Source organism: Dipodomys merriami, unplaced genomic scaffold, assembly GCF_024711535.1.
Source record: "Dipodomys merriami isolate MVZ:Mamm:240054 unplaced genomic scaffold, mDipMer1.0.p SCAF_22, whole genome shotgun sequence".
NCBI lineage: Eukaryota > Metazoa > Chordata > Mammalia > Rodentia > Heteromyidae > Dipodomys > Dipodomys merriami.
The window spans coordinates 18,837,645-18,851,578 of NW_027203604.1; the positions used below are offsets into that span (position 1 = coordinate 18,837,645).

The following is a 13,934-nucleotide window of genomic DNA, read 5'->3' on the forward strand; positions in this document are numbered from 1 at the left end:
GAAGAAGAGGAAGAGGAAGAGGAAGAAGAAGAAGAAGAAGAAGAAGAAGAAGAAGAAGAAGAAGAAGAAGAAGAAGAGGAGGAGGAGGAGGAGGAGGAGGAAGAGGAGGAGGAGGAAGAGGAGGAGGAGGAGGAGGAGGAGGAAGAGGAGGAAGGGGAAGGAGGAGGAAGGAGGAGGAAGGAGGAAGGAAGGAGGAAGGGAGGAGGAGGAGGAGGAGGAGGAGGAGGAGGAGGAGGAGAAGAAGAAGAAGAAGAAGAAGAAGAAGAAGAAGAAGAAGAAGAAGAAGAAGAAGAAGAAGAAGAAGAAGAAGAAGAGGAGGAGGAGGAGGAGGAGGAGGAAGAAGAGGAGGAGGAGGAAGAGGAGGAGGAGGAAGGAGGAGGAAGAAGGAAGAAGGAAGGAGGAAGGAAGGAGGAAGGAAGGAAGAAGGAGGAAGGAAGGAGGAGGAGGAGGAGGAGGAGGAGGAGGAGGAGGAGGAGGAGGAGGAGGAGGAGGAGGAGGAGGAGGAGGAGGAGGAGGAGGAGAAGAAAAGGAAGAAGAAGAATTACTTCTCAGCACTTGTTATAGAAAAGGTCTAGCCTCATTATCTCAAAGACTGGTGTGTGGCTCTGACCTCAACTTACTGGGCAAGGGCTAAGCCACATCCCTAGTCTTTTGACTTTTAGCTTGTTTTCCAGATAGGGTCTCTCCTTTCTGCCCAAGGCCAAATTTATACAATGCAATCCTCCTACCTATTCCTCACTAAGAGTAGGAAGTACCACTCCAGGCAACAAGCATTGGAAGGTATTCTCCACAATCAGAAAACAGAAAATACTGTGTAGGATGCAAATGCATGGCCCAAACAAAAGGAAAAGTAAAATCCCTGTTCCACTCTCTCCAACACTAGTTTCAACAGCATATAGAGGAAGAGCTAAGGAGAAAGGCAGGAAATCAGGAAGTTGGAAAGAAAATTCCAGATGAAAACATTTCAGGCTTTAGTTCAAGGCCTTGGAACTGCCTAGAAACTCAGGAGAACAAAAAATAGGTTTCTTAATTGTCACCAAGTCACATATTCAAAAGTCACATAGCCAGACTTGCTGGTGACAGTCTATGGCTACCCAAACCCCAGGCCCCCCCAACTCACATCAACAAGCAGCAGCTGACTTACAGAAGGCTGCCCAGCTCAGACACTGTCAGAGAGCCCCAGCAACAAGGAGGTGGACCAGGCCCAAACCCCACCACATACCAAGCAGGGGGGACACAGAAGACAGCAAGGGCCCTGGTGTCATGGAATTTGCAGACCAGGAGCAGATACAAAATATAAAATCGAATGAATGACTAGATGAGCAATGGACCAGCAACCCAGCAAAAGATATCAAGAACCAGACACCAGTGGCTCACGCCTGTAATCCTAGCTACTCAGGAGGCTGCGATCTGAGGATCCCAGCCTGGGCAGGAAAGTTTGTGAGACTCATCTCCAATAAACCACTCAGAAAACTGGAAGTGGTGCTGTGGCTCAAGCGGTAGAGCATTTGCCTTGAGCTGAAGAGCTGAGGGACAGCGCCCAAGCCCAAAGTTTAAGCCCCACGACTGACCAAAAAAAAAAAAAAAAAAAAAAAAATTGTGAGTATATTATGTTGAAAATGAAATTGAACTAAACAACTTGTAGGTGGGGACAGGAAGGGAAAACTGGGAGAGCACCAGGAAGGGAACTGTCCAAAAAGAAATACCTTTTTTTTTTTTTTTTTTGGCCAGTCCTGGGGCTTGAACTCAGGGTCTGGGTACTGTCCCTGAGCCTCTATGTGTTCAAGGCTAGCACTCTATCACTTGAGCCACAGTGCCATTCCAGCTTTTTCTGAGTAGTTTATTGGAGATAAGAGTCTCATTTCAAGACTCTTGATCATCAGATCTCAGCTTCTTGAGTAGCTAGGATTATAGGCATGAGCTAACAGCGCCAGGCAGAAATGGACTCTTTACCTGATTTGTGTAACTGTAACCCTTCTGTACCTCACTTTTACATGAAGAAGGGGGGAGGGGAAGAAGAAGAAGGAAAGGAAGAGAAGAGAAGGAAGAGGAGGAAGAGAAGAAGGAGGAAGTAACAGCAGCAGCAGCAGCTATGAGTATATGTGGCAAGGGCCCTTCATGGGATTGGAAAGAGCTCTATGATGAAACCTGGATGACATAAAGAACCCATAAGAGGGCTGGGAAGGTGGCTCAGTGGTAGAGCGCTTGCCTTGCATTCCTGAGGCCCTGGGTTCAATTCCTCAGCACCACATAAGCAAAAAGAAAAAAGCCGGAAGTGGTGCTGTGACTCAAGTGGTAGAGCGCTAGCCTTGAGCTGAAGAGCTGAGGGACAGTGCCCAGGCCCAGAATTCAGGCCCCATGACGGGACCAAAAAAAAAAAGAACCCGTAAGAAAAAATGGAGATAAGGGGCCCAGTATAATGGCTCATGCCTATAATTGTCAGAGACCAAGACGATCACAGTTTGAGGCTAACCTGGGCAAGAACCCCATCTCAAAAACCAAGCCAGGAACAGTGGCTCATGCCTGAAATCTCAGCTGTACAGAATAGGAGAGGCCAGACCAGAGAGTCAGTGACAGCATCACTGAGGGGGAAGACACCGGAGACCTCCTTCTTTAGGAAGGGAGTGACGAAGTCTCATCTATGCTCAGGCTCTGCGAAGCCTTCCAGCAGGTGAGTGGGTGACTGACTGCCAGGCCTCCAGCCAGGGAAGGAGCACAGCTAGGAGGAGCCTGAAGGAGGGGCAGTTCTGCACCTCCCCTGTGGTGATGACTACATCAACCCACACACTCTACACACGCATGTGAGCACACGCGCACACACTCTACACATGCATGTGAGCACATGCACACTCCACACATGCATGTGAGCACACACACATACTACACATGCATGTGAGCACACACTATACACATGCATGTGAGCACACGCACACACTATACACATGCATGTGAGCACACGCACACACACTCTACACATGCATGTGAGCACACACTCATACACACTGGGGAAAGGTGAACAAATTTTGTGGATAATACCAATAACAATGGTTAATTTCCTGGCTTTGATGTTATGCTTACTTAAAATATTAAAAATGGAGGAAGGCCATAGTGGCATATATGGTAATCAAGAAGAATAAGGGAGTAGGAACGCAAATTTGAGATCACCCTGGGCTACACCTTAAGTTGGGTGTCAGAGGTTCACCCCTATAATCTAGTTACTCAGGAGGCTGAGATCTGAGGATCATGTTTCAAAGCCAGCCAGAACAGGAAAGTTTGTAAGACTCATCTCCAATAAACTACTCAGAAAAAGCCAGAAGTGGCACTGTGGCTCAAGTGGTAGAGCTCTAGCCTTGAACAAAGAGAGCTCAGGGACAGTATCCAGGCCCAGAAAGCATTCAGTAGCTTTCTTGGCCTCCTCCTTCCTGCAAGATATCACAAGCACCCACAAAGCTACAGCAAGAAACCAAGTGTCCAGACATTGCTGTCCCTTGAGTTGCAAAACTGCCCCCACTTGTAACCTAGTTGCTAATTAGGTGAGCATGTTTGATTTATCAAGTATCAACACACCAACCACTATTCTGTAAATAAGTGACAGAGATTTCAATTAGCAGACTGCAAGGAGACCACGGAGACACACCCCAGGGAGCGGTGAGGGGCTGGAACCAGGGATGACAGATGTGGAATAAAGCTTGAGGATGAGGTGATGACGCCAGCTGATAGGAGCACTGATGTCTGGACTGGTGACAATACGTCTGGGTGATGGCCTGTGTGGCAGTGTCACCTTACAAAGCTGGGGCAGGCTAGGGCAAGTGCCTCTGGGGAAAGGTCACAGGGGTTACCCACAGGTTACCAGTGTCCAGTGCCTGTACTAGAGGACTGGAACAGGCTCGTTATCCAAGCAGAGCCCTCAGGCTGGCTCTCTGGTCAGCTCCACCCCACCATTATGCTGTGTTGGACATAATTCAACTTGTGTTCGGGCCATCCCTAAGTCATCACACCTCACCCTGACAAAGACCTCCAGCTGACCTTCCTGGAACTTTCAGAGCTGTTGCCTGGAGGCAGGGGCAGAAGAGCCAAGTGAAGGGGCCATTCTAGCCAGGAGAAAAGAGTAGTAACAGCCAATCATCCAGCTTTTCTTTACCCAGACCAGCCTCTAACAGTGAAACTCCTACTTAAAAAATCTCCTACATAGTTGGGATAACAGACATGTACCACTATACATCGCTTAGAGACTGAGATGGGGTCTCGCTAACTTTCTTCCCTAGCTGGCCCTGAACCAGAACCTCAATCTCCACCTCCAGGGTAGTTGAAATTGCACTCATAGGCCACTATGCTTGACTTCTCTTTTTCCTATTTTTTTTGTTGTTGTTGTTGAGAAAAAGTCTAGGTACATAGCCCTGGCTGGCTTCAAACTTACACCTTAATCTCCCTAGTATTGAGATGACACAAGGCCTGACTATACTTAATTCTTTACCATCTTGAAATTTAAAAAACAAGTAACACTAGCAGGATGGTTTAGGTCATGAGTACATTAGATAAAAATGGGGTGAGCCACAGCAAAGTGAGCAAGAAAGAGATGTTCAGACTTGAACCAAGACAGAACAATGGGTATAGAGAGAAGACAAAGTCTAGGGAAACACTAATGGCAGAAAGGAGGATCTAATGATAAATCAGCTAAGAACAATTACAATGGAGCTTGACATTTTGGGGTATACATGCCAGTATGGGTCTGCTTGCTTAGCTTTCTTGCTATCAGCTGGAGCTCAATACTTGAGCAATGCCTCTAGCCTCACTTTTTGTCTTGAGGATTTATCTGACCATGCTGCCTTTGGCCAGTGACTCTCAGATCTCAGCCTCCTGAGTAGTTAGAATTATAGGTGTGAGCCCCCAGTGCCCCACTCAATCTTGACTTTTTATTTGGGCATGTGGACAGACAGACTTGAGGAGTGGGGAAGGAGGTCTGTGGTCAGAGGGAACTCCCTGGATTCACTAAGTTTAAAACATCCACTGTAGGGCTGGGAAGGTAGCTCAGTGATAGAGTGCTTGTCTTGCATGCATGAGGCCCAGGGTTTGATTCCTCAGCACCACATAAGCAGAAAAAGCTGGAAGTGGCACTGTGACTCAAGTAGTAGAGTGCTAGCCTTGAGCTGAAGAGCTCAGAGACAGCACCTGGGCTCAGAGTTCCAAGCCGCAAGACCGACAAACAAAACAAACGAATGAACAAAAAATCCACTAGAGAAAAGAGTATCAATGGGCTGGGAATGTGGCTCAGTGTTAGAGTACTTGCCTGGCATGCATGAAGCCCTGGGTTCAATTCCTCAGTATCACATAAACAGAAAAAGCCAGAAGTGGTGCTTGTGGCTCAAGTAGTAGAGTGCTAGCCTTGAGCAAAAGTAGTTCAGGGACAGTGCCCAGGCCCTGAGTTCACACCCCCAAGATTGGCACATACACACAAAAAGAATATCAAGCTTCCAGCCTTGCATAATTACAGGTTAAAAAAAGCTACCTGTCCAAAAACAAACCCAAGCTTTACCTAATAGCCTAAGAAGAGCCGTGTCAGTGTCCACCAATAAATTTACCCTTTCTCCTCCATGATATTATTTTAAGCAAATGCATCTCTAACAGCTGGATAAAGTGTGCTTCTGAGTGTTTTGTACCTGCACACTGTAGCATTATCTATTCAGACAAGGGAACATCCCTTTTCTCTCTGGTACAGTATGTTTTTAGATAATAAAACAAATTGCATGCTAGTTTTTTTAAACTCAGCAATAAAAGCAGCACACACCAAAAAAGAAGCTTTTGCCTTGGCTCAAGTGAGAGCTGTGTGTGTGCACTCGAAGGAAGCTCTGAGACCCAGTGCGCAGCTGTGGGCTGCTCTGAGGCCTTACTTAGCACTGCAGCCAGCTGCAGACAAATGGGCAGCCATCCACTCATCTGTAATGGGGCACGATTGGCAGTAACCAACCTACAAAGTGAGTAAAACTTCAGGGTTTTCATCCCAAGAGCTAAGAGGTAAAGTACAAGCAAAATAACACATGGCCTTTTCTTCTCTACTTGAGTCAGGTACCACCAACCTCCCCCCCTTTCCCTGCTGTAATCCTAGCTACTCAGGAGGCTGAGATCTGAGGATCACAGTTCAAAGCCAGCCCTGGCAGGAAACTCCGTGAGACTCTTACTCCAATAAACCACTAGAAAACCGGAAGTGGTGCTGTGGCTCAAGCGGTAGAGTGCTCGCCTTGCACTTAAGAGCGCAGGGACAGGGGCTGGGAAGGTGGCTCTGTGGTAGAGTGTTTGCCTTGCATGCATGAGGCCCTAGGTTCGATTCCTCAGCACCACATAAGCAAAAAGAAAAAAAGCCAGAAGTGGTGCTGTGGCTCAAGCCTTGAGCTGAAGAGCTGAGGCACAGCGCCCAGGCCCAGAGTTCAGGCCCCACGACCGGACCCAAAAAAAAAAAGATGAAGAGCGCAGGGACAGCACCGAAGCCCAGAGTTCAAGCCCCATGACCAAAAAAAAAAAAGCCTTCAAACAGCCTCCATGCGACCAGTGATTACAAACACCTGCTTTACCGGGTAAACGTCTCCCCCCCTCTAGATGAGGTTATTTTACAAAAAAACAGTGATAACCCCAACTAACCTTCCAAATAAATTACAAAACCAGCATCAATCTTCAAAATTGAGACTGCAGTTTTCAAAGAACTCTGTAGGAACCCTGGACAATAGGGCTCCAGTTTCTGAATCTGGAAAGAATCACCGAGACTTATTGTAACATGTGCTAACAGGATTTTGAGAGGAAGGATGTCTCAGTATCAGAATAAACACACTCTCTAGGAAAACAAGTTTGTTCTGAGCAAAAGGCAAGTGTACAAAGTGTTTCACAGTGCAAAACCCAGAGCCCTCCTATAGGAAACATCAGACACATGGCAAATCTGGGATGCTAGACCAGTCTTGAAACAGTATTTGGAGCCAGCCATGTGGGCTACACCTGCAATCCCAGCATTCAGGATGTTGAGACAGGATCACAAGGCTGAGGCTTATAGTCTGAGCTACGTCTTGAGACCCTGTCTCAAGAACTTGATAAATAAAATACACTTGGTATCAGCATTTCAGATGTTCAGAACACTTACACTGTAAAACAATTACTACTGGCAGTTAATGTATTAAAAACTTAAGAGCTATAGGTTCTTTCCTGTTTTTAGTATTTTTCACTCTTGGAAAGCAATGGAGTAAAAGGTAAAAGGTGGAGGAGACTAAGCCGCACAAAAGGAATTCAATGAAGCCACATGCCAGCAGCTCACACCAGTAATTCTAGCTTCTCAAGAGACTGAGATCTGAGGATCACTGTTGGAAGCCAGACCAGGCAGGAAAGTCTGTGAGACTCTTATCTCCAGTTAACTAGCAAAAAGCCAGAACTGGAACTGTGACTCAAGTAGGGAATCACCAGCCTTATCAAAAAAAAAAAAAAAAAAAAAAAGCCAAGTAAGAGTGCAAAGCTGAGTTTAAGCCCCAGTACTGGCACACAAAAATAAAAAAAGAGAATTCAATCAGAAGACTTTGGGGTCTCCTCCTCCAGGTTCCCCCTCCTGAGAGAAATCACAGCATTTTCTTCCCTCTCCCCCAGTTAGCATTTTATTTTCAACAGTAGCCTCCTCCTGACAGTCTATACAAACCTATCTACAAGCCTCGCCCCCGCCCTTTTTAAGTTTTATTACTTAACTAGTATGTGCACAGTGCACTCTACTGAATCATGCCCCTTCCCACTCAGCACAGTATCTGGGAGAATGTTCCTAATCACAACAAAAGCACTATCTTATTCTTTTGACTAGCTACACACCCTTGGGGGATACACAGTAATTTATTTAAGTAGTTCTCTTTGGCTGCGTATTTAAGTTGATCTCCGGCTCTGTAATTGCAAACAATGCCGCAATCATTTTGTTCATGAGATTTGAATAGCACTGAGAGGAAAAGTGTGAGTGCTAGAAGGGGTACACACACTCCCTACCTGACAGCACCTCCCTGCACCAGTCTGCCCTGGGCCTACAACCAACCAGAACTATTTTTCCCACCTGTCCTCCTACTGCCTGCCCAGGGGATCTATGAAAAATCACTGCACCTAAGCTCCAATTTGTATTTTGTTCTATGAAAACAGAGAAAGCTATGAATTTAAAGATATTTTTAAAAAGAAAAGTGCATTTTTAGCAAAACAAGCTTGACTGTTTTTTTATGTGTTTGAAATCCACCTTCACTTTGTTTCCAATGAACTGTCTGTAGTTTTGCTGTTCTGTCATTGCCCTTTTCTTGATTAACTTTTAAAATGTTTATTAGTATATATTAATTTTACAGAATGGATTTCAAAGCCAGGTACTGGTGATCTGAGGATCACCATTCATAGCCAGCCCATGCAAACAAATCCAAGAGACTCCTACCTCCAGCTAACCACAAGAAAACTGGAAGTGACACTGTGGCTCAAAGTGGTAGAGTGCTAACCTTTTGAGCAAAAATGCTCAGGGATAGTGCCCCAGCCTGGAACCAAGCCCCATAACCAAAAAATGAACGGAAGGAAGGAAGGAAGGGAGGGAGGGAGGGAGGGAGGGAGGGAGGGGAGAAAAGGGAAGGGGAGAAAAGGGAAGGGGAGAAAAGGGAAGGGAAGGGAAGGGAAGGGAAGGGAAGGGAAGGAAGGAAGAGAAGGAAGGGAAGGGAAGGGAAGGGAAGGGAAGGGAAGGGAAGGGAAGGGAAGGGAAGGGAAGGGAAGGGAAGGGAAGGGAAGGGAAGGGAAGGGAAGGAAAGGAAGGGAAGGAAAGGAAGGGAAGGAAAGGAAGGGAAGGAAAGGAAGGGAAGGGAAGGAAGGGAAGGAAAGGAAGGGAAGGGAAGGAGGGAGGGAGGGAAGGATTCAAGCAAGCAGGGGCAGTACTAAGGTTTGGACCTAGGACCTTGGGCTTGCTAGGCAGTCTCCTCACCATCAGTCATTTCCTCTTTCAGTTATTTTTAAGATAGGGTTTTGTTTTCTGCCCTGTGCCTCCATCCTTCTATACATATATCCCATGTAGCTGGCATTAGATTCAAGACACAATGCCCAGTTTATTGGCTGAGGCAGGGTATAGCTAACTCTGCTAGTGCTGTCCTTGAACCGTGATCCTCATCATCTCCACCTCCCAAGTAGCTGAGATTACAGGAATGCACCACCATGCTTAGGCTCCCAGACATTCATTTCCATATAGATTTGAAATTGTTTTCCTAGTTTTTCCTTGCACAATGGTTTCATCATATATTTACCATGGAAACATTTTCTATTTAGCTACAAAAAAAGTTCTTTATTGCTTATTACTTTTCAGATTATTTTCAGGATGGTTTTAAAATATATACAAACATATAACCTGCAAATCACAGCCATTTTGTTTCCCGTATTGACACCTTACTCCTGTTAATAAATATGGAGACACTGTACATCACTGAATTACTCCTCATTTTAAAGGAATGCCTCCAAGGTTTCTCCATTACAGACAATGTAGCTTTGGGCTTGTAACACTATCTCCCTAAGGAACTTTCTGAACACACAGAAAACTATTCATTTCTGGGTATCATCTTCCATGTTTATCAATCCGTTCCAGAGATTTTCTCCAGTGTCAACGGACACATGAGCTTTACCACTTGTAGTCACAGTGGCACAAGACAGACCGGCAAGCTAGGAGTCTATTACACTGTGCTAGACCATAAATAATTCACAACTACCCATCAAAATAGTTAACCCATCCTTTTCAGGTCTAGCATGGTATAAAAAGAAAGATAGCTCATATTACAGACAGGAAATGGAGGCATGGAAACGTGGTAATTCTCCACATCTCTTCTTCATGGTGGTATTTTAGTGAGTTAGAAGTAAAATTCAGGCCTTCTGATTCCCAAGCCAGTGGGCTCCATGGCTTTCAGAGAACTGAGCACACGCCCACCACATGAAGAAAGCAGGCTGCCATCTACAACTGAAGCTGCACACATTCTCCTGAAAGCAACTCCACGCTGGAGTCAGGAGCTGGCAACATCTAAAACGCATCAGGCAGCAGAATAGGTTTCTGCTCAGTGATACACGACGCTGCTGACATTCCTCAGCCAATTAGAATTCCTTTTGGCTGCAGAGGAGGTGCACACAGCTGGAATGGCAGGGCTGGCACAGCGTCAGGGAGCTGAACATGACTTAGCCGTGTTTTAAGACAATGAAAGTCCTCCGGAGCCCACCCCATTCCATGAGTCCGGAAATGGGGAAACAGCATTCCACTAAGTTTAAATACTGAAATGGATTAAATTGCATCTGTAAATACAATAGTAATTCTCTAATGTGGTATAAAGAAAATACACCCGCTCCACATGGCTATGTGATTTCTGCTCTCCTTTAACTAGCAATGGCCTGTGGGATTTCCATCAGCTGGAGACAGAGTCAGAGCCAGCAAGCTGCAGACAAGCAAATATAAGTTGAGGCTTGCTCTTGATAAAACGCCCTTAGAAAACAACAAACTATAAATTAGTTGTTTAGTAACAAAGGTTTTCATTCCTTACTTGCTGAAAAATATTGAACTTCTGAAAGTTTTGAAATTATAAAAAAATCAATCCAAGAAAAAAAAAATCCTCAAGCAGAAGTTATTGTGAAGATATCAAATATTCCACCCCACAGAGGTTTCAACCACTTACTGAATTGCATAATTTGGCTATTTTAACTTTTAACAGTGCCCACACAAGTTACAAAACAGCCCATCTATTTAACTGGACCACTAGGCTAATGTTGAAATATTTTGGGTGTTTCTTCTTTCTCTTCCTTCCTTTTCAATTCCTGAGAAAATAGTTTACTAGTAATAAGCCTCCAGAGTGACCTAAGAAAATAAAAATTTAACTAAGAAAAAAGCAGAATGTTCAGAAACAACTTTCATGGTGGCAAAAAGCAGCATTGAACTCTAAGTGATAAACATGGAGTAAAAAATTTTAGTTTGATGGATGATAATTACTTAAAAAAATACACATAGGCAGGCACTGATGGCTCATGCCTGTAATCCTAGCTGATCAGGAGGCTGAAATCTAAGGATCGCAAATCAAAGCCAGCCTGGGCAAGAAAGTCCTTGAGACGCTTACCTCCAATGAACTTCAAAAAAAAAAAAAAAAAAGTAAGATGTGGAGCAAATTGTAGAGCTCTATCCTTGAGCAAAAAAGCTCTAAAACAGTACCCAAGCCCTGAGTTCAAGGCCCAGGACTGGCACAACACACACAGACATACAGACACACGGACAAATATACACATAAATAAAATCCATGAAAGATTTTGGGACCTAAATCTTGTACTTGCTTAGACTTGATGCAAACCCTAAGGAAATCATCACACAAACTGAGATGCAGCACATGGCTAAGCAATGATCTGACACTGTCTGCATCTTACCATAGTAGGTGAAATAAGACCTCTTACTAAAGCCAGCCAGTGAGTGAGGCTCTTTGCTGATATAGTGGACAAGATCAACATGCCTAGTGGTTTTCTTAAACTTTCTCGAGAAGCTGAACTATGCTGAATCAACTAGGCCACCTAACTGCTCCTGCACAATGGAAATAACAAAAGCCTCCAGGACAGAGAGCCATGACAGCAGCTATTTCATTGCAGAGGCATATGTGCTCCTTCTTTAAAAACAGCTGTATGCTGGGAGCCACGACCAGGAATAGGCAGATGAGATCTGAGGATCATACTTCAAAGCCTGCCTGGGCAGGCAAGTCCATGACACTCTTTATCTCCAATAAACCAGCAAAACGCTGGAAGAAGTGGAGTTGTGAGCCAAGTAGTAGAGCGCCAACCTAGAGAGAAAAAGCTAAGGGACAGAGCTAGGCACTGGTGGCTCATGCCTGTAATCCTAGATACTCAGGAGGCTATGATCTGAGAATCATGGTTTGAAGCCAGCCTGGGCAGGAAAAGTCTGTGAGACTCTTACCTCCAACTAACAACCTGAAAACTGGAAGTGGAGCTGTGGCACAAAGTTGTAGAGCACTAGCCTTGAGCTAAAAAGCTCAGGGACAGTGCCTAGGCCCTGAGTTCAAGCCCCAGGACACACACACACACGCACGCACGCACGCACGCACGCACGCACGCACGCACGCACGGACAGTGCCCAGGCTCTGAGTACTGGCACCAAAAATAAAAACTAGCCTCACACTTCCATAAGGAAACCTTGGTCTTGATAGTCATGTTCCAAATGGCAAGATACTAGAGGTATTATGGCCTAGGAGGGTGTTGGCATTAAAGCATTTACAAGGTTCAGGCATAAAGGATTTCAACTAACTGGTTAACATCAGAGTAAAATATTCTTGAAGAGCACCATGTAACCCATAGTGCTCCAAATTCCATTTTTTTACCCAAAGTAACCTAGACGAGTATCTGGGATTCATTTGTATACCAAATAAGAACAAAGCTTTTGCAATTCTGCTTGAGTCTGAAATCAAAATGTTTCTGAAAGTGTTGGATTTGCCAATGGACTCTAAGATGTGTGCAGGACAATGCTCTTTAACAAGCATCACTTGATTTTGTGTTTATTATATTGCCAAACTTCATGAAACTGTTGAAAAATTATTTCCCTGTGAAAATATCACAAAGACATTCATTAAGATTATATTATTTCAAAAATTCAGACATTTTTCTTCTGTTTGGACCAGACTTTCAAATGTAGTTCACCATATTACTCAACTGTTTTCAAAATCAAAACAGGTCCCCCAGGAAGAAAAACAGTACAAATGTAATCAGCACACAAAATCAATGCTGGGCCTAAATCAAACATCGATGTTGTTCTGATCATCAAGACCAGAACAAGAAAGTGTACACACCCAACAGTCACTTGAAACAAGTGGGCACCCAAGTGGATATATCATGTGAAGACATCCAAGAATGCTGTAAGGGAGTTGAAACCTCACTTGACGTTCAAGGAAGGACTCAGATCCAGCAAGGTTAAACACTTGCTCAGGTACAGATCTCACCAACCCAAGGCTCCTAACCTTACTCTCCACTTGCTTGCCACCACAGATGAGGCATCAAGGGCCAAAAAGTCCTTCATGTTCTTTTAGAACTCTAGAGCCCTACAGACTTAGAACTGTATTTGTTATGCTTAGTGTGATATTCATTGCAAAGTCACAGTACCTCTTCCATATAAAGAACACTCCAAAACTCTGAAGCAGTTCTGCATTTGTAACACTTAAATCAACAAAGTCCCCCCTTTTGACAGGAAAGAAACCAGAGCAGCCAATTAGGACTAGTTAATATGCATACATCTGACACAAATACTGTAAATGAACTCTAGTCCTTCTATAACAGTTACCTCGTTTCTACTACAACTTCCCAAACCAGTTACTACTCCTTTTAACAAGGAAACTGAAACCAATCTGATGTCAATTACATATTACCTTGTAAATCAGAACCAAATTTGTAATTAAGGCTTTACAAGCATAGCAATATCAAAAATGACTTAAGGTAACTACAAAAAATAACGATGTGTATATGCGTGCCTTAGGTAGAAGGGTTTCAGGCCCTGGCACAAATGTTTTTCCAACAGCAACGATCTCACAAATGTAACAGTCACTTTACAAGACCAGAGATTGTGTTTGGGGCCAAATAACCTCATCTGATATCTTCATACAAATCCCTTTCTTAAATCAAAAAGTAGACCACACAACTACAGTCTTTCAAAGGAAATTCCGGTATGAAAAAGTCATCTATTGTTTACTTGGTATATATCTGTGCCAGAAAGCTCAAAATGCTCATTTTAAAGGAACCTGGCCAGGCCCGATTTTAGAGTCCTCAGGCCACCAAGCAGGAAAATCCAGTGTCAAATTCCTGAGACAGAAGTTTTTCTTCCCTTTTAGGACTGGAAATACTGGAGTTTTGAAACTCTGCAAACAGAATCATATCTGCAACACTGAGGGACCGGCTGT

At 44.4% G+C, this 13,934-nt stretch overlaps 1 protein-coding gene across 2 annotated transcripts in view; it reads right to left on the reverse strand.

Moving 5' to 3' along the window:
- Positions 1 to 13,934, reverse strand: part of Smurf1 (SMAD specific E3 ubiquitin protein ligase 1) — an 87,013-nt gene that overhangs the window by 70,812 nt on the left and 2,267 nt on the right. The gene's annotated exons all lie outside the window — the stretch shown is intronic.